The 27,002-nt window shown below is 46.8% G+C and overlaps 1 protein-coding gene across 1 annotated transcript in view; it reads right to left on the bottom strand.

The window, feature by feature from the left end:
• SSRP1 (structure specific recognition protein 1) overlaps nucleotides 1–27,002 on the bottom strand; it is a 205,995-nt gene that overhangs the window by 140,823 nt on the left and 38,170 nt on the right. The gene's annotated exons all lie outside the window — the stretch shown is intronic.

Here is a 27,002-nt window from a genome sequence, read left to right as displayed (position 1 = left end):
CACCGTGGAGAATAATAACAAGTATCAATAGTACCTAATATCCATTGAGCACTGACCACCTATCAGACACTATTCTCAGTGCACTGTGCTCATTCCCTCACTGAATCTCATGACAATCCTATGGGGATAGATGTTGTCATTAGCATCTTTTATCAGGGCCACCTGAGGCCCAGAGGGATTAAGCAACTCCCCCAAGATCACACCGGCAGTGATGCGGGCTGGAATATAAACCCCGGTGCTCTGACTATGGCCATGTTCTTAACCAGTACCCCAGCCAGCCTCCCTGAAGGGGCTCCCCCAAGCACTGGACAGATCAGGAACTCTGGAACTGAGTCCATATGGGCATTAATCATTAGTAAAAGGAATGAGGGTGGGTACCCCTTTCAGAAGGCATCATTGATTAAAACAAGAGAGAAGCGTTGCCCCTCCATCCAGTCACAGGTCTGGGTCTCCCAGCCCCTCATACCTAACCATCCACACACACTCACACGCACTCTCATGAAAAGAGGGAATGGATCCAGGAGGAGGAGACAGGATTCCTGAGTGAAAATAACAAGATTTTTCAGATACCCAAATCCCCCAAGATAAAAAGATCAGGAAATAGCTGGGGCCGGTGGAACACTCCACTTTTGTTATAAGAAAGGCAAAGGGAAGCAGGAAGAAACTGGAATCATTTCCACAGTGCTGAAGGAATTAGGGCGTGTTAGGAATTAACTGCGAAGAGGGGGAAAAAATGGGGAGAAGGAATCTCCACTTGCCAAGAGAGCACATATCTGCTGGAAGCCCCAGTGCTCTTCACCTGTCCCTCTCCGCCTGTCCTTCCTGCACTGGCCAGAATCCAGTTCTCACTGAAACTAGAGAAGCCCCCATCAGGATCTGTAGACAGAACACCAGGCAAAGAGGTAGGAGCCTTGGGTCTGGAGCACCCTGGTTGGGCCATCTTGGGCATCTCTCCCTTTGGGAAAGCCATGAAGCGAGTTCTGAACATCCCCACAGCCCTGATTTGCTGTGACGATGGGACTCCGTGCAGAGGCTCAAGATGAGGAGGGGTCTGTTGTGGGGTCCAGGCTGCCTCCAGGTACTGCCCTCCCCCTCCCCACACAGAGGAGGGCAGAAAAGGCCTAGATGGTGAGTCCGCCCTGGGGGTTTCTGCCTGGAAGCTGCAATGGCCCGATAGTGACTCAGAAACCACGGAAGTTCTGGAGGCTGATGGGTTCTTATAGATTGTACAGGCAGCTCTCCTTGTGGGCTGCAAAACCGCAGGACGGGCTGTGACCACTCTCAAGGAAAGAGTCGTATACTGCAAAAAGCTCTCTGCCCTCTGAGCCTTAAAGCAAACGAAGACTCAACTCACGCTCCCTTTGAGACAAAATCACCTCTGAGGGTATAGCAGGCCTCAAATGTGACCCTTTTCGTAGAATTCTCCTCAATGAAAACACCATTTTGGGTATTATTAATGGCAACGGTAATGACAAACATTCATCTGAGTGTTGCTTTTGGGCCAGGCATTGTGTTAAGAGGATATATTTGAAATATAATATTTTCATGCTTACAGCCACCCCATAATGTGGCTACTCTCATTATGCCCACTTTACAGATGGGGAAGCTGAGATCTAGAGAGATGATGTAACTTGGCCAAGTCACATAGCCAGTAAGTAGGAAGAGCTAGACTTCCAACCCAGGCAGGCAGACTCCAGAGCCTGTGTTAATTACACTTTTATGCTGTAGTGTCCCTCTTCTGTGCCAATGTCATCCTCCTCCAGGAAGCCTTCCTTGATGTTCCCCTCCTCCACACAGAAGTCCTCTCTCTGTTCTCTTCGGTCTCACAGCATACCTTTTCATACTACTCTTTGGACAACTCTCTTATATTTCCCTGACGGTATTTCCTCCCCAGTCTCTCCCTGGGAATTTAGTTGTTTTGATTAGGTGTGAGGGAAACGACCTACACTAAACAAACTCACAAGATACTGATTGATAAACCTGAAATGCAATTTATTAATTTACACTGAGAAATGAAACCACCCAGCAGATGGGAATCCTGAGGCTGACTGGTCAGCAAAATCGCTTTCAGGAAGGATAGACTTTTGGGAAAGGAAATCAATACCAGAAGGTTCTTTGCTTGGTACAAAGTCAGAGTGAAGGGAGTTGATGGATTGACACTTTGGTGAAGCCTGACACACCCCTCTAAAGCCTCCTACTGCCAAGGGGCCAGAATATCCAAAGCAGGGAGCCATACAGGTGTCCTCTTCTCTGGATAGTACTGGATTTCTCTAGATCCTAGGAAGACCTTACCTTTCTGACTGCATTATCATGCTCATGGCTGGCTTTTTTGGTTCCTTCTTTGCTTGGATTAATTTCTGCATATTTGATAGAACTGAAAGGCAATTTCCCATTGTGACTCGCTGGAGAAGAAGAATCAATACGTACTAGCTGTACTGCCCTTTGCAGAACCTTCATTTCCATGTCATCACTTCGTCTCAACACTGCCTTGCAATGGAGGGACGGCAGATGGGAGAAAACAGGGAAGCAAGGCTGCCTGTGCCCGGATCCTGGGAAGTCAGTTTCCCCATCTCTAAATTAGAGACAATAAAACCACGCACCTCATCATTTGTTGAGAGAATTCAATGAGTTAATACACTCAAAGTGCTTAGAACAGTGTCTGGCATCTGGTAAGCACTCAATACTTGTTAGCGATGATTAATAATTCATTTTATAGATGAAAAAACTGAAGCCCAGAGAAATAAAAAGTCAACTAAGATCATACAGCCAGTAAGTGGTGAAGATCTCATTCAAAATCAAATCCCCAAACCAGTTTCTTACCCTTTATCCTTCATAAGAATCCCAAAGAGAGCTGGTTTAAAAATGCAGATATTCACCCACCAGAATGGGTAAAATCTAAAAGGATGAAAATATCAATGTCTGGGGAGGACACAAAACAACTGGAGGGAGTAATTAGGAACAGCCAGTTTGGAGAAGTCTTTGGCAGTTTCTAATTGAGTTACACAAATACATATGGTATCAGCCAGGTTCAACCAGTGATCGGAACCACTATATATATGGATTTGTCACAGGAATTTGACCTAACTCAATGTGAGGGATGGTTAAGCGGTCTTGCAAGGCTGTCGTCTTTGCATCTCATGTCTGGGCTTGAATTCCACAGGTCAGGCAGTCAGGAAGGGAAGGTGGATGTAGAGTAGAGAAGATCAAGAACAGGCTGGACCCCAGAAGCCCTAACTGGAACCCCACAAGGATGGACTGAATCCCTGAAACTCATGTCAGTTTTGGTTGCCTCTGTTGTGGATGATGCGAGTGTTTGCAGAAATCCAGATCTTTCACCACAAAGCTAAACACATACACACCTGGCTCAGGAGAAGCCAGAGGAGGAACCAGCTGCTATTTCCTACCAACAAGATGTGTCAGCAGATCAGCCATATGTGTGAGCTACAAAATGGCTGCTTCTTCCCTTCTGCCCTCTGAATCCCCTCAAGAGTCTCCCTCATGGCCCACCCTAACCAGAAATACACAAGAAAGGAAATTCAGCCTAGACAAGTCGCCACATTACCAAGCCACCAGACCTACCCTACGATCAGGCAATTCCACCTTAGATATTTACCCAAGAGAAATGAGTGCATATGTTCACCAAAAGACGTTTACAAGAATGTTCATAGCAGCTCTATTCATAATAGCCAAAAACTGGAAACAGCTCAAATGCCTATCAATAGAAATATGGATAAGCAAACTGTCCTGTATTCATACTATGGAATACTGCTCTGCAATAAAAAGAACAAACCATTGGTGCACACAGCTTGGATTAATTTCACAGACATGACGTTGAGCAGAAGAAATCAGACACAAATGAGTATACAATGTATAATTCTATTTGTGTGAAGTTCATGAATGGGCAAAACCAATTGATAGTGATAAAAATCAGAATAGCAGTTGATTACTACCGGAAGGGGAAAGGCGGGTTAATTACCTCTAGTGGGAAGAAGCATGATGGAGCCTTGGGGTGCCTGGAAGTGTTCTGTCTTAATCTTGGTGGTAGTTGTACAGCTCTATTTACATGTAAAAACTCACTGAGCTGCATATTTATACAATTCATTGGACCCTTTACTATATGTATGATATATCGTCATTGAAAATGAAATACAGATTCCTGGGCCCCACCCTCCAGAGGTACCTCATGATTCTGATGAGGTCCAAGGACCACTCTGGGGAAAACTCTGCCCTCTGCCTCATTTCTTCTTGAATTTGCTCCCCATTCTGTATAATCAGTCATCCTTGAATTCATTCTAAACCAACTTTTTCAAGGCGAGACAACCTCCAACTTTAACCCTATTTCTCTGGGATTTGAAAAAGCAAATTCCTGTTCATAAAGTCACCCCGAGAGTGGGACTTAATCAAACAAAGCTTCTTCCTAGTAACGGCATCAGAAGGTGTATTAACAATCTCTGAAGTTGAATTGCTCTTGGTTTTAAGATGCCAAGTAGCTTAATGGTTTCCCACGTCCACAGACTATTCCTTTGGGAACTGCTGGGAATTGGAGCTTCTCTGTTTTCATGACATTTTCCCACATCCCAAACACCACTCAGCCACCCTCTCCTGGTGTGAAGAGCCCCAGCACAGCTGCCTCCATCTTGAGAGCCTGAGTCTTTCTTTTTTTCTATTGAGGTAACATTGATCTATAACATAATATACATTTCAGGTGTACATCATTATATTTCCACTTCTGTATAGACTGCATCGTGTTCACCACCAAAAGCTTACTTGCCACCCGTCATCATACGCATGTTCCCCTTTACCCTTTTCACCCTCCCCCCACCCCCCTTACACCTTGTCACCACCAATCTGTTCTCTGTATCTATGTGTTTATCTTCCACATATGAGTGAAATCATGCAGTATTTGTCTTTCTCTGACTTATTTTGCTTAACATAATACCCTCAAGTTTCATCCATGTTGTCACAAATGATATGATTTCAACTTTTTTATGGCTGAGTAGTATTCCATTATACACACACACACACACACACACACACACACAAATATAGACTATATCCTCTTTATGCATTCATCCATTGATGGGCACTTAGTCATTTCCATGTTTGGCTATTGTAAATAATGCTGCAGTGAACACAGGGGTGCATATATCTTTTCAAATTAGTGTTTTCATGTTCTTTGGATAAATATCCAGCAGCGGAATAGCTGGATCATATGGTAGTTCTGTTTTTAACTTTTTGAGGAACCTCAATACTGTTTTCCATAGTGGCTGCACCAATTTACGTCCTCACCAGCAGTATACGAGGGTTCCCTTTTCTCCACATGAGAAGCTGAGTCTTTCAGGGACTGGAGATTTTTGCTCCCTGAGGGGAGGGGCATCCTCCCTGGGGAAAGCGCTTGAAGGTCATAAGAGTCCTAGACGCAAATGGCCCAAGTTTCCACACAGCTCAAAATGAGCATAATTCCCTTTCCCCCTATTTAAAACACAGAGACACCTGTGGAGGAGACGGCACCAACGTGTGCTCAAGTCACTAACGCCCCTCGCAAGCCTCAGTTTCCATCCTTCATAGCTGAACAAGGGCCGTAGGATGCTGTTTCCTGGTGGAGGATAGGGAAGAGACAGAATAATCACTCGTATTTACATAATTCTCTACAATCTGCCAAACAAAGCGCTTCCCCAAGCCCTCTCTGAGCATCTGCCCCGCCAGCCAGAAAGGACGCAGCAGAGTCCTCAGGGAAGGGTGTGGTTTCAGAGTCCCTAGTGAGAAGCAGATACCTCCCAGAGGTAATGCAGAGATGCTGTCAGCTGTTCATCAGCCCACATCTGATAGGTATCTGGGCTCAGGGGAAGTGACATCGAGGAGGTGCCATTGACAAGTTAAGTGATTAGGCTCAGGCCCAGCACCTGAGTAGGGGAGAGAGGCAGGGGTGTGGCGCTGATGCTCAGACTCCATTTGGCAATCTGAGGCTTCTGGAAGAGCAGACGCAGGCTAAGTGTGCTGTCTGTGCAATCTCTCCTTGCCACCAGGTGACAAGTCAGCCACAGAACCTCCCTTCCATCTCCCAAAGCCAGACAGTCAGGGCAGCCAGGGAGCCTGGACCAGGGGAGGAAAGATGCCCTCCTGCACTCTCTGCCCCCATCACCAGTCTTCCACCAGCTCACACAGCCCTCCATACACTGTGGCTTGGGCTAGTTGTAGCTGACCTGACGCATCTTCCAACTCGTGCACCTCAAAGTCGGGCTCACCAGAGTTTCTTTCCTCTCCTGACAGGGTCAGCCTTTAAGCCGTCCTAAGGTGCAAAGGAGAGACCTGAAGTCAAATCTGGAAACAAAGCGGTCCGTGATGGATTGGAGGGACGCTGACAAATGGGGCTCCGAAAAGCAGGGCAGGCGATTGGTCCAGAAAAGGCAATGTGAGCGAAGTGACCCCCTCTGAGGTCTGTGCATGGCTTGGTCTATATGCAGTCCTGCTGATGGGTTGCGTCCACAGAGGATCCGGGATGTCTCAGGGGTGGTGTACATCACTGGCATATACACCTACGGTTCTCTGGGATGGCGGACTGCAAGGGCCAGAGCTGTGAAGGATCCAGGTTAGGCTACAAGACTCTGGGGTTAAAATGATCAGAAAGGAGATGGGACCAAGGCTGCCTCACACTCGGGAGGAGTGCCCAGGGAGGCAGGAAAGTGCCCCTGAGGCCAGACTGGGGATGCCTGGAACTGCTCCTGGGGGCACTGGCTTGACGAATGCCTTTGAGAAAGACACAAAGTCTGGGCTGTTTTCAGACCTAGACCTCAGTCCCTTGTCCTGATGTTCAAGAGAGGCGACTCCAAGAAAAAGGAAAGAACAAACTGCCTTGGGACTTCTACTAAAGAGCTTTAGCATCAATACGAAGAGAACCTTCCCCTCTGAGCCAGGACAGGAGGCAGCTAGGAGATCCGCCCTGGTGAGAAGGGGCAGAGAGCAGCAGCGAGCGAGTGAACAACAATGGCTGCAAGATGCACAGGACACCCTATCAGGGGTTCACTTTGGGGGCTTTGCCCCCACTAAGTCTACAGAATTGAGGCCTGGGAGTCAAAGGTCATTATGATCTTCGTCCAAGCCCCTGATGGCCACCCTTTGCCCACAAGCCTCCCTCCAGCTCTGAGACACTCTCACTGTGTATCCTTGAATAAGTCACTCCTCCTCTGAGCCCCCTCTTCAACCTGAAATTGGAATGAAATTGCACTGAGCTCCCTCCAAGAACTCTGGGAGCATTGCTTGAGATTTGGAAACCCTTGCTCTGAATCCACACAGCGCTGTCCTCTGTGCCTCCGTCATCACCATCATTGCAGGAGGCAGGCCCAAGAGCACTGGCACTGAGTGAGGGCCTCTGGCTGGGAGTCGCTCGGGTGCTGAGATCCTGGGGCACAAGGAGTGCCAGGTAACGGTGGAGGCAGAGGTAGAGCCACTCATTACCCCTGAGGCAGGCTGCCTGGGTCCCAGCGCCTCATGGCTGCCTGTGCATCAGCGCTGAGCTCCCAGGGCCCCAGGTGAAGCTGTTGATCTCCCTTTGTTAAAGTGATCTGAAACCTGGGACAGGCTGCAGTGCTCCTGGACCTTGCTTCTCCTCACTACTCTGCAAAGAATCCACTGGGCCCTCTGTGCCCAGCCCAGCTCTTGCAAGAAGCCCTCTGCTCTGTCCCTCACTGCCTCACACCTAGCCAACTCCTACACATCCTTGAAAGCGTGGCTCAAATGTCACCTCCTAAAGCACACTATCCCCAATTTCCAGACGGGCGCAAATGCTCTCCCTGTGGCCTGTACTCTTTCATCACAGAATTTATCCCTGCTTATAATTACATATTTGTGTTTGGAATTATTTGATTTCCATGTTCTGCCCCTACCTCTGGAGTGTGTAAACACCAGCACACAATGTGGGCAGTGACCTTTAGTCATTTATCCAACAACCATTTATTGGGTGACCACTGGGTGCCTGGGGCTGCAGATACACCCGCGAAAAAAGACAAAAAATCCCTATTCTCATGGAGTTTACATTCTAGGAAGAGAGAGACAATAAACAATAACCTAATAAGTAAATAACTGAGTACGCTGTGCAAAAAAAAAGAAAAAGTAGACCAGGTGTGGGTGGAGGTGAGTACCAGGTGGGAGCATGAGGTGCAGGATTAAGTCAGGGAGCCTCACCGAAAAGGGGAGCCTTGAAGGAAGCCAGGGCTTGGCAGACAGCTCCCGTCACTGCTAAATTTCTAGCCCTGGCATCCCGTGCTTGGCACCCAGTAGTCATTTAATAAATTCTTAAGCAGATAAATGGATGGATGAATTGGTGGACAGTCTTTCTTTAGCTATGCTTAGTGTCCAGTCAAGACATTGTTACCTGGACCTAGGGGGCTGTGATGGTCCTTGTAGTTGAACCCCTCCCTCCAAACATCTCTTCCCCTCTCCCATCTGTTCAGCAATAATATGGCTCAGGGTTTGATCCTATCTGCAGGGCTGTCTTGATGAGTCCATGATAAACATGGTGGTATCACCCTCCTTGCCAGAGACTGATTTGGGAACCCCAACGTAAGTCAATCAGTATATATTAAACTCCAGATGACAATTATTTGTCTCAGACGGGTTTTGACCTAAGATATCCCAGAGAGAAGGGAAAGACTTTTATCCCATGCCTGCGGAGGGCCTGCTTTCTCCTCCTGAAGATGGACAAGGAGTCACGCTTAAGCCAGTTTGGGTGGGGTTTTCTACAACTTGCACCCCCAAAGTGCTCTAACTGATGAGGGGCATTCCTTCTGCTCTCACTGTGTGCTGGTTTGACCCCTCACGAGTCCGCTTTTCCCTTTTTGCCAAGGTCATGGAGGGGTCTCCCCATGTCCCGTCCTATCTCTATGTGCCCACCAGCACCAGCTCCTCTACTCCCACAACCACCCTGTGAAGTATATATTAGCCCCATCTTAGAAACAAGGAAACAAAGTCCCAGAGAGGTGAACCAACTTGGGTTCAGCGAAGCTACTGAAATATGTCTTGACCAAAAACCTGCCTCTGAAGCCATCATCAGCTGCTGGTCAGAGAAGTGAGAGGATAAAATCTTCCACTGAAAAGAAATGAAGAGAGAGCGTCCCCGGGTCCTGCATGTGCTGTGGAAGAGGTGTTCGGGCGCTGACATCTCAACTCCTCCCACCTGGGTCCACTGATGCTGATCTCACCTGCAGCCTGGGTAGCCCACGTTTCTTAGGTGGACCTTGCCTCAGGCAGGAAATTCTTTTTTACATTTTAATTTATTAAGAAGGTAATACATTGTCTTGACATGAGTGCAGCCATGTTTGGCCGCTCCATTGACCTACAGCCACCAGCACAAAAAGAAATATAAAAGCTGCTTTCTGCGTGGTGGGAACTGGCCCTTCTCTCACGGAGGGAGTTGCAGGTTGTAACATTTCAAGGCTCTTGGAGCGTCGTAGCACGGGATGGACTGGCCATCTATGCCGGGCTGGGACGATAACCAAAGAGAACAATGCACGTACACAACTACTGGGCTGGGACGTTAGCCAGGGGGCTCAGTGCACGTACGCCACTGATAACCATTTTGTGCATGGAAACACTAAATGCTTGCTCTGCAAACTCTGTAATTGCTTACTCTGAAAATTACTGATGGTATAAAAACTGCTGGAAACTGAGCCCTAGTGAGAGTTCCACCTGTGGAAGGGACACCTTGCCCAGGACGTGTGATCCTTGCCCAGCCGCGTCGATTGACAGGACTCTCCCGGCAGTGGGGCGTGGATGTTGTGAGTAACTGATTTGATGTGAAGTAATTGATTTGATGTGAAGTAATTGATTTGATGTGTTCTCTTTTCGGTCAACCTGGTGTTTCTCTTTCTGGTTGATTTGTGTCATTTCTCTTCAGCCGATGTGGGTGTTTTCCCTTTCCAGTCGGGCTGATGTTTTTTCCCTCTTAATATTTGACCTATTTAGATCTGTTTGCAGACTGTCACCTTTACTATCCTCTATATAATAAAATATACCTTCGGTCCATTTGTTTGGAGTGGAAAGTGTCTTTTACGTCTCCGATCGAATCCCCGAACCTCTCATAACATAATTGGCGCTGTGAGCAGGATTCGATTAAGGAGATGCCTTTCCTATTCAAACGAAAGGTAACTGAAGCCAAGGTGGAAGAAATTCCAGGATGGGAGGACCCTCCCTCTTGCACTCTGGCTGGGGAGTGGACTCACAGGTCAGGATTATGTGAAACTTGGGATGTTCGTCTGCGAGATATGAACCATTGGATGTGACCAAAGCTTTGCAGACAGTAGGAAAAAAGAGATAATGTTTCTTTTCTGGCACGGCGAGGTTAATGTTTATTGACTGCTTATCGTCGGGCTATAGAAGATAGGGATAAAATACAAGGGAGAATGTACTCTTGAAAAAAGAAGTTTCAAATTTACAGTCCCGGCTGATGTCACCCAAAATAGAAACTCTTTCCTTGCCGTGAGCCTGGCATTCTAGTTTTATTTGGCCCCTCTTAAGTGACAAATAGTGAGCCTAAATGTGTATCCAATAATAATTTGGCGAGCCAGCCGGGAGGCTCTTTGTCCGTGGCTCGGTGGGCCCGGGCCGGGTGGGATGTCCTGGGAAACAGTCCAGCAGCTGCCTAGGTGATTTGCCCTAGGGACTGCTCCCAGTGCTTTCCATCTGACCTGGCACCGCTGACCCTGGGCACATTTTTCTTATGACAGGGAAACAGGCTCTAGAATTATTTGTTTGTTTGCCTATTTGTTTGTTTTTGCTTACACCAAGAACTCCCTTCCCCTCCATCTGGAGTCCTGTCTCTTTAAGAGGCAGGGCTATCCCTACTGGAATGGGAATAATTGTAGGACTTTTACCCAGAATCTGTTAGATGCATCTATCTGTTCTGTTTGGGATCCCATTTAACTGTCTGTTCTGTGTGTTTGTAATTTTGAAGGGGGGAAGTTCCATCTGTCCCCAAGGAGAGCCTCTGGGCCACCTCTTGGCTAAATGGGCTATATTCAGCTAGGAGCCCATATCCAAGAAGAAGATAGTTTTTTTCTTGTAACACCACATTGCCACAATATTCCATAGACTCCAGAGAGAAAAAGTGACCAAAATGGGGCAATTTCAATTTACCAAAACTGATGTATTTTCTTATGAAATTGGAAAAAGCCAACTAAAAAGTTAAACCACTAGTGGGAAGCCTATTTTAATCTTTTGAGGTTTTTAAACAAAATCAAAAATACTGTATTGCCTCTTTAAGAGAAAATAATTAAGCAATTAAACATGCCAGTAGCCTAAGCTGAATCTGCTGCTCCCCTCCCCTCTCTTGCTGAGCTTCCCCACTTCAACTCCCCCGGAATTCCTAATCTGAAATTAAACAAGTGAAAATAAATAAACTTTTGAAATAATTTGAAATTGGGATGGCTATTCTGGAGAATCTGATGAGTTCACCTTAAGGGTCGCCCTTAAAAGAGAGGATTCAAAACCTCTCACGATGAAATGCAATCTTTAATTAATACACAGAGACTTCTAAAAGACAAAGTTATTTCAAAAACAGCTTCCAAAATCTTTTTGGTAACTTGAAGCTTTAGAGTTTTGCTAAATTAAGTTGATAAAAATTTATTGAGTCTCTGGGTCGTTTCCACATAAGATAAAACATTAAAAATTGGTTACTAAGCATAGAATTGTCTGCCTTTGGTTTCTTAGAGAAACTGACAAATACTTACATTTATTGATAAACATGTTCTATGCATGTTGAGGAATTTTCTATGAGAAAGTACACATTTCTGGAAAGTCTGTATACAAAAAAAGCAAAAGGTATGTTGTCCATAAAGAAGGTATAAAGAATAGAGATATTTATGTTTGTTTTGTTAAGAAAAATAAATTTGTCCTAAAGTACTAAGAAAAGAAAAAAGGCGTAGGACAAATTCTAAATGTAAAAAATAAGTGACAGAAGGTTTGTAAAAGTAAAGCCCTGAGGAGTTTTGCACATGATCAAGTTGGCTAAAGTAAGCTGATAAAAGATTAAAATTTGGCTTTCTCTCTTATAAAGGTAATTTTCTTAAACTTTTAGTCTGCTCTTTATATAGAAATTAAAAGGTGTTCTTTTGCGTAAGTCTATGTAAAAGACAAAACACCTATGTTTTGTTAAAATAATTTCCTATGTTCAAAAGGACTGAAGTCTCTCCCTTAAGGTTTTTGTTTTTGTTTTTTGACTGTTTTAACTCTCTGTTTGCCTTTAACTGTTTCTGTTGTCAACTTGATTAAATAAATAACTAGGCATTGTTTCCTATTTGACCAAGTGTTTTAAAATCTTTTGATATTTTTGATAAACTTCTGCCAAAATTAAAGTTTTTTTAACTTAAAAAGAAATTACAAAAATACATATGATTATGATGCTAAAATACAATACTGTATTTCATGTTGATGCTCACAGTTCTTTAATTTCTACAGAACAGAAGTATAACTCTTATGCTGATCAGCTGGTGCAAAGTCATGCAACGCACAACCCAGGCTTAGCACAATAGGTCCACGAAAAGAGTGGACACTTGGGAGAACAAACTTCATACAGGTGGGCACAACAAAGGGGAATCCTTGTCACCCATGATGATATTGCCACTGCAGTAAAACAATGTCAGTTATGCCAACAGTTAAATAAATGGGGAGTTCCACACCCCTACCAAGGTCATATCCAAAAGAGATTATTTCCCACTCATACCTGGCAAATAGATTTTATTGGACCATTGCCAAATTCTTGTGGATATACTTATGCCTGCACTGCTGTTGATACATATTCTGGTTATTTATTGGCTATACCAGCTAAAGTGGCCACCCAACAGAGTGCCATAAAATTATTAGATACAATTAAGTTATATTATGGAACACCAAGACAAATTCAGAGTGACAACGGTTCCCACTTTACAGGTAAGTTGATTCAAACCTATACCAAGGAAAATTATATAGAATGGATTTATCATATACCTTATTACCCCCAAGCTGCAGGCCTCATAGAACAAATGAATGGATTGCTTAAACAACAATTGAGGAAACTTGGTCATGGCTCATTAAATGGGTGGCACAACCATCTAAGTACTGCTCTAAATATGTTAAATAACAGGCCACTAGGCCCTAATGAGACTCCTCTGTCAAGGTTGTTACCAACAAAGATTACAGAAGTGGCAGCCGCCACCCATGAGCTTATGACCTTAACCTATTGGCCCCTGACTCAGTCTGCTAAACCGCCTTTTCGTGCCACGGCGAAGCGGCTGGATTGGATTTATCTACTGTTCATTCTATTCAACTGCCCCCTAAGAAGCAGTCTATAGTCCCTACCGGGATAGGGGTACAATTTCCCAAAAATACCTTTGGTTTGTTAAAAGGACACTCTGGACTGGCAGCAAAAGGTATTGATGTACTGGGAGGAGTCATTGATCCAGATTACCAGGGAGAAATAAAATTTATATTATATAATGGTAGTGACACAGTACTAACTGTCGAGTCTGGGGAACGAGTGGGACAATTATTGGTGCTTCCCCTCCTGACTCCAAATGTGTCACAAGGACAACCTCCAAGTGAATTAACTAAAAGAGGAATGCAAGGATTTGGGTCTACAGATGGATGGAAACCTGAAACAAAGATGTGGGTGACACATCCACCCAATGTGGCTCCCCGTGCCGCAGAAGTAGTGGCCCAAGGGCCCACTGCAACACTCATAGTTATGTATCCAGGAAACGAACAGTTATATCATGTTCCTAAAAATTCTGTTTCTTTGCGTGAATAGATACTCCTGCTGTGTTCGCTATGCTGTGCTGCACCTCCATGTCTGCTGCAGACCTACACACAGAGGCATTAGTTGCCTCTGTAGGACAACCTTTGACCCTGCACTGTTAGACCAACTGCTCTACACCAGTGGGGCCTATAACCTGGACTACAAATGGCCGAAAAATTTGGTCTCAGAAACAACAAGCAACTTCGCAATATAAGATAATTTCTCTATTACCCTGCCTTCTGCTACCCTCTGTGATGGGGGCTGATCTGGACTTCTGCAAGCTAATTTGTTATGCCTAAGTGTTACCTTATCTAATGTTATCTTTGATGCTGTGCATGATTTGCAAGATCAAGTTAATAACATTTCATATTCTAAGGGGTTATTTGATTGGTTACCTTGGGGTTTGGGTCCTTTATTGCGAGATAGTTTTATAATTATTGTAGTCATTGGATTTTGGATTATTGGATGTGCCTTATGTACTTGTGTACGAAGTTCATTGTCTGTGCGTATGGTGTCTTATGGTTAATGGAGACGGCCACGGCCGAATATGTCTTGACATGAGTGCAGCCATGTTTGGCCGCTCCATTGACCTACAGCCACCAGCACAAAAAGAAATATAAAAGCTGCTTTCTGCGTGGTGGGAACTGGCCCTTCTCTCACGGAGGGAGTTGCAGGTTGTAACATTTCAAGGCTCTTGGAGCGTCGTAGCACGGGATGGACTGGCCATCTATGCCGGGCTGGGACGATAACCAAAGAGAACAATGCACGTACACAACTACTGGGCTGGGACGTTAGCCAGGGGGCTCAGTGCACGTACGCCACTGATAACCATTTTGTGCATGGAAACACTAAATGCTTGCTCTGCAAACTCTGTAATTGCTTACTCTGAAAATTACTGATGGTATAAAAACTGCTGGAAACTGAGCCCTAGTGAGAGTTCCACCTGTGGAAGGGACACCTTGCCCAGGACGTGTGATCCTTGCCCAGCCGCGTCGATTGACAGGACTCTCCCGGCAGTGGGGCGTGGATGTTGTGAGTAACTGATTTGATGTGAAGTAATTGATTTGATGTGAAGTAATTGATTTGATGTGTTCTCTTTTCGGTCAACCTGGTGTTTCTCTTTCTGGTTGATTTGTGTCATTTCTCTTCAGCCGATGTGGGTGTTTTCCCTTTCCAGTCGGGCTGATGTTTTTTCCCTCTTAATATTTGACCTATTTAGATCTGTTTGCAGACTGTCACCTTTACTATCCTCTATATAATAAAATATACCTTCGGTCCATTTGTTTGGAGTGGAAAGTGTCTTTTACGTCTCCGATCGAATCCCCGAACCTCTCATAACATACATGCATACGGTTTTTTAAAACAAACAGCACAAAAGGTTACATAGTAAAAAATGTCTCCCATGATCAGGAGCGTGCCTAGGGGTGGCTGTTGCGGGCATGGAGCCCTCTCAGCTCATCAAGAGTCCTTCCAATACAAAATCCTGGGGAAAAATCTGGGCTACTGTTACCTCCTCTGTTTATGTCCTTCCAGAAGACAGTCTACCCATGTATCAGTATATGTGTGTATAATTATGTTTATTTCATCCCACAAGGTTTTGACACAAATGGTAACATACTAGTACATTGTTCTGCACCTTGCTATGTTATCTTAGTATCTTTGATATTGTCCATGTAAGAACATATAGACTTTCTTGTTCTTTTTAATGGCTGTATATGGATGTATTAAAATTTGTGTAACCAATACCCTATTGATGATATTTAGGGTGTGTCTCCTACATCATACGCGACTATAAATAAGACTGCATTAACTATCAATCACAGATGTCTTGGGGCCAGCCCCGTGGCTTAGTGGTTAAGTGTGCGCGCTCCGATACTGGCGGCCCAGGGTTCGGATCCTGGGCGCACACCGATTCACCGCTTCTCCGGCCACGCTGAGGCCACGTCCCACATACAGCAACTAGAAGGATGTGCAACTATGACGTACAACTATCTACTGGGGCTTTGGGGGAACAAAAAAAGGAGTAGGATTGGCAATAGATGTTAGCTCAGAGCCAGTCTTCCTCAGCAAAAAAAGAGGAGGATTAGCATGGACGTTAGCTCAGGGTTGATCTTCCTCACAAAAAATAAATAAATAAATAACAAAAAAATAAATTTAATAGCTGTTGTCAAATTGTCTTCCAAAGTGGTCATACCAATTAAGACTCCCACACATAATGAATGAGTGCCTCTTTTCCCCACGCCCTGCAGAAGCAAGAAATTCATAAGCCCACTTTGGAGGGCCTGGAAGAGGGAGAAGTAATATAATAATATATGATCCTCATCATTAATAAGACTGAGAGCAGAGTGGTAAGATCAAGGACGTTCGGATGAAACCGTTCTAGACTTGAATCTGGGCTCTGTTACTTACTCACTGTGTGTGTGTGACTTGAACAAATGCCTTAACCCCCATGGGCCTCAGTTTCCTAACATATAAAGCAGAAAATAAAAATCATATCCACTTCACAGGGTCATTATAAAGAGTCAATAATAAAGTTTCAGTTATGCAAGATGAATCAGTTCTAGAGATCTGCTGTACGACATTGTGCATATAGATAATGACACTGCATTGTACCCTTAAACATCTGTCAAGAGGGCAGATCTCATGTTAAGTGTCCTTACCACGACAAAATAAAAAGACCTATCTAATGTACATACTTTGGCCCAGAGATGGAAAAAATAAAAGAGCCAATTGAGATAATGTATTTAAAGCTTCTAGTATTATTGCCTGGCTGTAGTATAAGCCCTGGCAGTTTTTTTTCTTTTTTGTCACGCAAGTGCCTGACTTAAGCTTTCATTGCTGAGGCATCCATTTCAGCAGTAGCTATCTTGAATAAACACACCGCCAGCCACATGACTAGATACAGCCAGGCCGCCTCCCCCACTGAGGCTCCTTTGTTTTAGAGATCTTGGTTGATTTTGATAACTGAGCATTTGGGCCCTTGTTTTTCCTCTTCCCATACTTTATATTCCCACTCTTATGTTTTAAATTCACCAATAAAGAATGAGCACAGGAAACCCTAGGCCCCCACCCTAGGCCCCAATAGAAGCAGAACCCCCAGGTCCACACTCTCTCTCTTTCTACCCACTACCTCGCTGTGTGGCCCCAGGTGTGCTGTGTAATTTCCAAGCTCTGTAAGTTATACACCTTTATTTTTTCAAAGTTTCCTGATGGTTACTGAAGGATGTCTTGCAATCGTAATAAGACCCACAAGGGCTGGTCCAACCACAACATTGCTTATTCATAGGCTGCAACCAGTACAAAACACTGGCGCACAGTAGGAGCTTAATAAATGGGAATTAATTATTGTAGTGGGCAGCCTTCTGAACCTGAGCATCCTCTTTGTCCATTAATGGCTTTGATCTGGATTTGGCTCAGGCAAGACCTGGGGAAGCCCTGAGCCTGGGGCAAGGAGGAGACACAAGGCAGGTCTGAATGCACCCAGCTGGGAGGGGCTGGGAGAGTCCAAAGAAGGGATGTGGCTGAGTGAGTTCAGGCCTCCCAGAATGGATGTGGCTGAAAGGGCAGGAAGTGTTGAGGAAGTAAGACTGGAATGGGAGATTGGGACGGTGGCATAAGATAGTTCTGTTTTTCCTGGAGAGGGTTATACAAGATGAACTTAGGCAACTTTTTTAATACTATTAATTTTTTTATTTTATTATACATTGAAAAATATAACCAACACATTTTACAGATGATTCCAAGGGAATTCTTGCTTAGGATAATGCTAGAGTAGATATTCAAATGTTTCAAAAGCGAGTTAATTTAAATTTTAAAATTAAGCATCATAGGGGCCAGCCTGGTGGCGCAGCTGTTAAGTTCGTGTGCTCCGCTTTGGCGGCCCGGGGTTCATAGGTTCGGATCCCAGGCACAGATTGACACACGGCTTATCAAGCCATGCTGTGGTGGCATCCCATATAAAGTAGAGGAAGATGGGCACAGATGTTAGCCCATCGCCAATCTTCCTCAGCAAAAAGAAGAGGATTGGCAAGGGATGTTAGCTCACGGCTAATCCTCCTCATACACACACACAAAAATTAAGTATCATAGTACACAATATGTGAGCCACAGTTATCCCAACAATCATGATGGTGGTACATTAACCACTGAAGTTCTTTAAACATTGACATGCAAAGCCAATCATGGAATTCAGCACAAATTCTGGAATCAGACAGCCTGGGTTGAAACCCAGCTCTGCCACTTAACTGCGTAAAGTGAGGCAGGAGGGCTAACCTCGCTGGATCACAGGTTCCTAATTTGTAAAATGGGAATCATATTAGTTTTTACTCACAGAGTTGTCGTGAAGATTCAATGAAATCACATGCAGGACTCGCTCACCTCCCTGCCTGGAATGTTGTAAACACCCAACAAGTGGGATCACTGTAATTATTATAGCGAGCGTTGGCTAAAGAGTTTGACTTTATTCTATAAGCAATAAAAGAGGTTTAGTTTTTATAGAACTCATTCCATTGTGAAAACAGTATTTCAACAACGATAATAAGGAAAATTCTAAAACAAAAAGGAAAACCACCCGTCATTCTCCCAACCTTAACTAATTTTCATTTTTGCATATATTTCTCTAGACTTTGTCAACATGAATACTTACTGCTCGAGGTTGCAATCACAGTGTTCATGAAAATTTTATATCCTGCTTTTTCTCAACAAACATGATGTTATAAACAGTTTCCATGCTTCTGCATATTCTTTATAATTATCATTTTGGTGGCTGCATAATATTGCATTGACTAGATTAGCCATGGTTTTCTTAACTATCTCACTGCCTGGAGAAAGGTAGGAGGATAATGCCAGTACTGAATCATGTTCTTAAGATCAATTCCCAGAAGTGAGATTAATGGGTCAAAAGGTAACAATATTTTCAAGGCTCTTGTTAGATTTTACTAGATTGTTTCCAGAGCTTTGCACACTGCTTCCAGAGATGTAGGAGCACAGACTTCACCCAACCTTGCCAGCTCTGGGTGACAGTGTTTGTAAATTCTGCTAATTTCATAAGTATGAAACACTATCCTGATTCTGCTTTCATTTCCATCTGTTTGATCACTAACAGGCTGAACTGTTTTCCAAATACTTGTTTACTCTCTGCTTATCCTCTTGGGTGAAGTAGTTGTTCACACCCTTCACCTGTTTATCTGTTGAAGTCTTGAGCCTTTTCTTATCAATTTGAGCCCTTTATATATGATTGGTATTTTTGGGGGGGGGGGGGGTGAGGAAGATTGGCCCTGAGCCAACACCTGTTGCCAGTCTTCCTCTTTTTGCTGGAGGGAGAGTGGCCCTGAGCTAACATCTGTGCCCATCTTCCTCTATTTTGTATGTGGGATGCCGCCACAGCATGGCTTGATGATTGCTATAGGTCCGCACCCAGGGTCTGAACATATGAACCCCGGGCTGCCGAAGGGGAGCATGCTGAACTTAACCACTGTGCCACCGGGCCAGCCCCTATACTTGATCAGGATTAATCATTTGCCAGCCCGATTTGGCCATTGGAGGCTTCTGAGCAGGAGGGCCCGTGATCAAAACTACACCTTGGGAAGATTAATTTTGAGATTAGTTGAGGAAAATGGGCTGAGAGACAGAGAAATCTGTCAGCAGGCTACTGCAATCAACCCTGTAGCGGGGGCCTGAACTGCTGTGGCAGTGGGAATGGGCAGGAGGGTCCACATCCCCTGTACTAGAGCTGGTGGCTCTTCGCCTTGCCTCGCACAATGTCCCCACGTGTACACACTCTCCCTTGCAAATTCAGTGGCTTCATCCCACAGAATCTGAGAGGAAAGGGATTGTTCTGTCCTGTCCATTCACGGTATAAATGAGAAAAGTGCTGGCCGTGGAGGGTCATGCAGCAAGACGATGCCATAAGCCCCTTCCTTATCTGGTGTCACCAAAGAGGTAGGGGAGGAGTTGGGGAATTAGTGCAAGAGGGAAGGGAATCATCAGAGTCTTTGGCCCCATAATAAGAGTTCCCAGACTAATAGAGTCTAAAGCCACTCATCTAACAGCCACTCTCAGGCAGGGTTTCCCCAATACTTCTCCACACCCACTCTCCATCCCAAACTCCCACCACCCTCTGCTGGACATCAACAGGACCCGCAGCACCTGGCACTAAGATTGTCTATCAGACCAGGAATCTAATAGGTCAGCAACATGTGCCGAGTGCCTATTCTGGGCCAGGGCTGTGCCAGGTGCACGAAATAAACAAAGTCGAAGAAAACACGGATCCCACACTCAGCAAGTACACAGTCTAGTGAGAAAGAGAGGCTGTCTTCACCGGGAAGGGAACTCCGGCAGACACAATGGGACCCAACTTTCTAACCAATGGGCATCCAGGGAGCCAAAATTCTGACTTTTGGTTAAGACTGGCATGGAGCTTCATGAAAGAAGGAAAGATTCACACAGACTTGGATTCAGAGCTGGGCTCCACAGCTTTCTAGCCACGCTACCTTTGGTGAAGCCCTGTGGCCTCTGGGCAGGGCTGCCCCTAACATTTGCGGGGCCACAGCCGTAGTGCAAGTGGAGGCGCTGGTGCTATAGGCTGGGAGGTTTCTGCCCTGCCCGCAAGGTCCCCCTAGCCTCCCACCACACCAGCGTTCTTCATTTGGGTTCTTCAGAGGAAGCTGACATTGGAAATCGAGGTTCAAATTTAGAATGCTCTCACTCCTTAGGGTTCTATACAGAAATACAGTCGTCTCCTCTTCTCCTCCCAAACACAGCTCCATCCCAAACAAGAAGGGGCCTCACCTACATGCATGAGAATATCCCACCCACATGTCTAAGCTCCAATCACACACCCTCCAAACAGCTGCCCCTCGGCCACCCTTGAGCTAGGGGTGCACATGCTGGCAGGAAGGTAGATGGGAGGAGATGCTCACAGAGACCCTGGCAGTAGACTTGGGCCATTTGAGCAAGAGATTCCAGGGTCCTGGATACCCAAGGTGTGGTCTAGATGGGCAATCAGACTCCCAGAGGGCTCATCCCCTTGGTCTCAGGGACTTTTTGCCCCATAGAGGAATGCTGGCTGGAGGAGGACTAAACCCTCTAAAGCATGGGGTCCAGGGCAAGACCCTTCTTCCTCACATCTACAGGCAGTACCACCTCTCAGAGTGTGTTTCTCCATCTGTAAAAAAGCAATATTAATAGACCCTCCCCCATAGAGCTGCTCTGAATGTTAAATGAGCCAATACACATATGTTCGTGACATGAAGTCAGTGGTTAATAAGTGCCAGTTATTATAAATAATGTAAATGGACAGAGACCCTAGAAACTAAGCAGGCAAGGAGGAAGCACCGTCTGACAACCATTGACTTCTAAACTAGTCTAGTTTAGGTTTTCTTCAGTATTTTAGAAAGGACTTGGAAAGGAGCCCTGTCCCCATCCGGCCAGGCACAGTGGAACACAGAGCTCTCCGTGGGAAAGGTTTTGGGTGACAAGTGCACACCTGCCCCCTCCCCCCAGAGTATGCATGCAGTCACTGACAGGCTCAGGGGCAGGCCTGGTAGCCAACAGCAGGGTTGAGGAGCCCAGACTGGGGCCTAGGGGAATCCCTAGAAATTCTGATTTCCCCCTGGGGCCCTCATCACACTCTCAGGGCTGAGAAGGTGGGGGCAGCATGGGATCCAGCTGTGAGGCTCCATTTTCGGTAGCTTCCAATTCTGGAGCCCTTTGGGTGTTCTAAGACCCAATTTCCAATGCGGAGTGGGGGAGTTCCCCACAGCAACAGACAATTCTCAGATACCAGCAGGGCGTCTTACAATTCAACTCAATTCTGATACTATCTACACAGAGATAGCAGCAGATTCCACAGGTTAAAGGTTCAGTCCTACAAGACTGCCCCTTTACTCCCCACTTTAGATGGCAGTCGCAAACCCAGGTTGTTACCTGTGCTTCTGACCCACCAGCTACAGGTGGGAGGTTCCAATGACCCCCTCTTTGGACTTCAGACTCCAATCACAAATCCAGGTTGTTACCTGTGATAAATAAATGAAAAGCAATAGGATATATTAGAGTATATGAGGAAGCCATTTGGTTTAAGACTAGTTCAGCCTGACCTTGTCCAAAAGGCCGTGACATGGTCTGTTGAGCATGCATTGTACATCTGCTTTAAACATTTACAATGTCCCAAAGACCAGAATGATGCCCTTAAAGATAGGGATGTAGCTTCCCCGTGCATATCGGCATTTCCTTAAGAATAAGCATCTCTTCCTAGAAACTAAGGATTAATTTGGGACCTGCTGTGCTCACCTTGTGGCCACTGACCTGCCGTACCAGCTAAGCATCTCTTGACAGTAGTAAAAGAGATATTCCTATCATATGTGATATATGCTCTTTGTTCCAAGACAGCATATAACCGCTCTGTACACCCCACTTCTTGGGTGTGCTTCCTTCCTTGGGGAAGGAAGGCCCCAGGCTATAGTCCTCAGACCTAGCTCATAATAAATTCACCCCAAATTTTGATTTATAGATTGATTATGGATTATTTGAGTTGACACCTATACTTCTGACCAACCGGCCATAAATCAAATGTTCCCACGACCTTCTCTCAGGTTTGATTAGTTTGCTAAGGCAGCTCACAGAACTCACAGAAACATTATATTTACTAGATCATCAGTTTATTATAAAAGCATATAACTCCTTTTATGAGACGGAAGAGATGCGTAGTGTAAAGTATGGGGGAAAGGGCGGAGCTTCCATGCCCTCTCCAGGCGAACCACTCTCCCCGCATCTCCACGTGTTCACCAACCTGGAAGCTTTCTGAACACTGTCCCTTTGGGGTTTTACAGAAGCTTAATTACATAGGCATGCTTGATTAAATCATTGGCCATTGGTGATTGAACTCAATCTCCAGACCCTCTCCCCTCCCTGGAGGTCAGGTGGTGGGATTGAAAGTTCCAACCCTCTAATCACATGGTTGGTTCTTCTGGCAACCAGGCCCCACCCTTAGGTGCTTCCAAAAGTCACCTCATTCACATAACAAAATACACCTTTATCACTCTCCACACTTAGGAAATTCCAAGGGTTTGGGGAGCTGTGAGCCAGGAACTGTGGACAAAGACTAAATATATAAGAGAAATATATTTTGATCATCTGAATGACCAAATATATATTTCTTACAAATCACATTATTGCACAGAGCCACAGAGAAACAAAGATGCACGAAGTCATGGCTTTGTAAGACTTTCAAGAGCCTCGAGTCCAAGATGTTCCTTTCAATGACAGGGATCCCGAGCCCAGAGAGGAGAGAGGTCTGGCCCAGGTCACACAGCCATGGAGGCAGAGCCCAGGCTAAAACTGAAGACTTCTAATTCAGGTCAGGATTCAATTAGATTGAATTGCTAGCTTTCTGCCACTAGACTGCAACACCTATTTCTGCCGGTTTTTGTTAGGCTAAAAGAGAAAATTAATAATATTATCAGCATTTGTTGAGTACAGGGTCAGGTACTCTGTCAGCTTCTTTCACGCTTTATCTCACTTAATCCTCAAGCAACCCTTTGAGCTGGGAACTAATATTGCCTCCTTCCCATTTTCTGGATGAGAAAACCGAGGCTTAGAAAAGGTAAGCACCTTGCCCAAGGTCACCTAGCTAAGGGGCAGAGCCAGGGCATAAACCTGTCAAAGCCTGTGCTCTTGACCATTGAGCCACCCCACCTCGTACGCTAACTGCCAAACATCCCACTCAGTGAGGTAGACAAATAGGTGGAGAAAAGAACCAGAGGGGCCGGCCCCGTGGCTTAGCGGTTAAGTGCGCGCGCTCCGCTACTGGCGGCCCCGGGTTCGGATCCCGGGCGCGCACCAACACACGGCTTCTCCAGCCATGCTGAGGCCGCCTCTCACATACAGCAACTAGAAGAATGTGCAGCTATGACATACAACTATCTCTGGGGGCTTTGGGGGAAAAAAAACAGGAGGATTGGCAATAGATGTTAGCTCAGAGCCGGTCTTCCTCAGCAAAAAGAGGAGGATTAGCATGGATGTTAGCTTAGGGCTGATCTTCCTCACAAAAAAAAAAAAAAAAAAAGACAAGAACCAGGGGATTTCTGTGGACTCACTAGGTGGGGTCCCCTAAAGGAAAGATGGGCCTCGAGGGGGCCGGCCTGGTGGCACAAGTGGTTAAGTGCACGTGCTCCGCTGCGGCGGCTCCAGGTTTGCTGGTTCGGATCCCAGGCATGCACTGATGCACTGCTTGTCGAGCCATGCTGTGGCGGCATCCCATATAAAGTAGAGGAAGATGGGCACAGATGTTAGCCCAGGGTCAATCTTCCTCAGCAAAAAAGAGGAGGACTGGCAACAGCTATTAGCTCAGGGCTGATCTTCCTCACAAAAAAAAAAAAAAAAGAGGGGCCTCGAGCATCTCTCTTAGAGCACCGATGCTCATAGAGAAAGTCAAGACTCCTCTAGTTCGTGCCAATATCCTGCTTCTTCTACATGACCTCCTTTCCAAAACCTACTGTTCACACGACAGAGCCTCCCCCTTCTCACAGAAAATCCATCCTTCAGCCCATTTCCGGAGATCCCTGGCTTCCCTGGGGGCTGCAGATCCGCCTATAGCCACCAGAGGGCAGGCCAGCTCTGCGGCCAAGTACTGAGGACCCAGTACCCCCCCAGAGCTTGGCCAAGTGTCCAGCCAGGGATGGAACTAGATGACCCATAGCACAGCCCTCAGTTACACTTTGCCATCAGCTTACTCTCTCAGATCTCAAAACAGCTAACCGCAGAATCTCAACTCATGTTCAGACATGGCATCTGATTCTACTGGGATAAAGATCTTAAGAATCACCACCAAAACAGCAATGACAACAGCTACCACCACAGACAGTGGTCACAGCTTCATAATACTAAGCACTTTCTCATACCTTGAGTGGCTGGAGATTTACTGAAGCCTTTATGGGAGAGTGGTATATTGCCACTGTACAGATGAGGAAACTGAGGCACCAGGAAAGGGAGTAACTTGCTTAGGGGCACTTAGAGAACCCTGGTCTTCAGACTCCAGGGAGAGCTGTTTCCAATTCCCTGCCTGTCTGGAGGTGAGGGTGGGGGTGGGGGGACTGCAAATGTGCACAGGGAGAAGAACAAGGGGTCAGCATGCTCTACAGGGAAAACCAAATGCATTGTGTACTTCCTGCAAACTGAGACCAGCCGTCCACCCACAGGCCATCCAGCCATCCAAAAGGGATCATTGAGCACCTGCTGGAACACAAAGCTGGATGAGAGGAGTTTCCTGCCCTCAAAAAGCTGGCAGTCCAGTGGAGGAAAGTGGTGAGTCGGCCGATAATTACAGGAAGCCGACAGCTGTATAATGGGGTACTAGCAGAATCGTTTGTGACCGTCTAGGCACACCCAAGTTTGGGGTGTCTTTTGGGGCTCCCAGGCTTGAAGGAGAGGCATGGAGCCAAGGATTATTGGCGGGGGCACCCCCTTCCCTGCAGCTCACTCCAGGATGGGGGTTCCCCTCCCAGCTTCGGGTGCCCGCCTGTGTTGGGGGCCCGGGGTCCACCCACCCCTCTCAGAGGAGCGCGGGCCCAGGGAGCCGATGACAGCACACCTGAGTCAGCCCGCCGCCCACCCGCCCCTCAGCGTCTGTCTCCGCATCTTGTGATATTTCCCTCTCCGGGAGCCAGCCCCACTGCGCTCCGGAGGCAGCTCGGCAAACAAATCCAGCGACAGATTGTGCCGCGGCTCATTCCGGGGAAGGACGCCAAATCCCACCCTGCTACCCCCAACACTCCCTCCCCGCCGCCCCCTCCAGGCCCTCCTCCCAGGCGCGGGTCCTCAGCAGGGTGGGTCCGGGGAAACGCAAGGCCTATTCCTGCCTTCTAGCGATGGGAGGGGCACGGGAGCCCCAGAGACGCCCCTTTCCGCTGCCACTTCACCTGAACACGAGAGGGGCGGGAGAGGAAATTTAGGTGCCAAGAGAGGGCCTAGGAGCCCGGGAACGGCAGAAGATGGAACCAACAAGTGGGCGCCCGAGCGTCCGGGTGCAAGTGGGCCGTGAGCCTGCTAATGAAAGAGGGTGGAAAGGAAGACAGAGACAAGGAAAGAGAGACACGAGACACAGAGATGGAGAGACAAGGAGGCAAGGAGCCACAAGGACAGAAGGGAAGTGACAGAGACACGGAGAGACAGTGAGAGAGACCGAGAAGATGGTGGCAGAAAGAGACAGATGCATAAAGGGAGGAGACAACAGGGAGAGAGGAAGGAAGGGAGGGAGGGAGGAGAGAAAGGAGGGAGAGAACAGAGGGACGGAGACCATAAAATATGAATAAGAGTGGGGGGAGAAAATGAGAGAAATCGAATGAGAACGAGGGAAAAATGGGAGACTATTGGACGGAGCAGAGAAGGAACGGGAAAAGAAACCAGCATTTACAAAGCGTCGACTGTATGCCAGGCTCTGCGTTGGACTCTGGCACAGATAGGAGAGGAGGAGCCAGAGAGCGAGCCGGCGGGGCCAGAGGTTCCTTTTCTTTGCTGCGGGGAGCGGCCGCCCCGGGCTCCTGGGCTCCGGCGGGCCGGGTCCGGCTGCGCGCAGATGGTCCTGGCACCGGCCGTTGCGCGCCGCTCCCGCAGCTCCAACCCCGCCAGCGCCGCTCCCCCCAGGACCCCGCGCCTATCCCGATCCCGGGCAGCTCCCTAGGGCCGGATGCCCGGCGCCCTGGGCCAGGTCAAAGCCAGGGTAGACAACGTCGCCCCCTTTGTAAGGAGACGCTTAGGTCGCGGGTCTGCTGGTATCGCCCCGAACGCGGCCACGACTGGCGGGAGGGGCCCAGATGAGATCAGAATGCACCCGTCCTTAAAAGGAGGTAGAAGAAGCTCGCGTGAGGCCAACGGTCTCCTCTCCACTTTTGAGTCCTCCCCTATCCCACCGCGGGAGATGAGAAATCCCCTTTAGAACACATCACACATACACATAAAATTGCACACACTCGCACGCGCACCCGAACTTGCACCCGCTCGCAAATGCATTAAGGGGCATACACACACCTGGGCACATAGACCCTGGCCACCCATCCCCAAGCTCGCTCGTGCCAAACTCTCGCACAGCCTCACATTTCCCATCAGCGCAGACACGCACGCTGGCGGGCACTCAGCGGCTCACCCATTCGCACACTCACGTGCCCCCCGCTTCCCCGGGCCCATATAAAAGGTAGCTTGCAAGCAGTTAGAGTCACACCTGCACAAGCGTCCTTGTGCGCGC

This window comes from Diceros bicornis, chromosome 31 (genome assembly GCF_020826845.1).
Source record: "Diceros bicornis minor isolate mBicDic1 chromosome 31, mDicBic1.mat.cur, whole genome shotgun sequence".
Taxonomy (NCBI): Eukaryota; Metazoa; Chordata; class Mammalia; order Perissodactyla; family Rhinocerotidae; genus Diceros; species Diceros bicornis.
The sequence above is the reverse complement of the archived record's forward strand: the minus strand, read 5'-3'. Positions and strand labels throughout refer to the sequence as shown.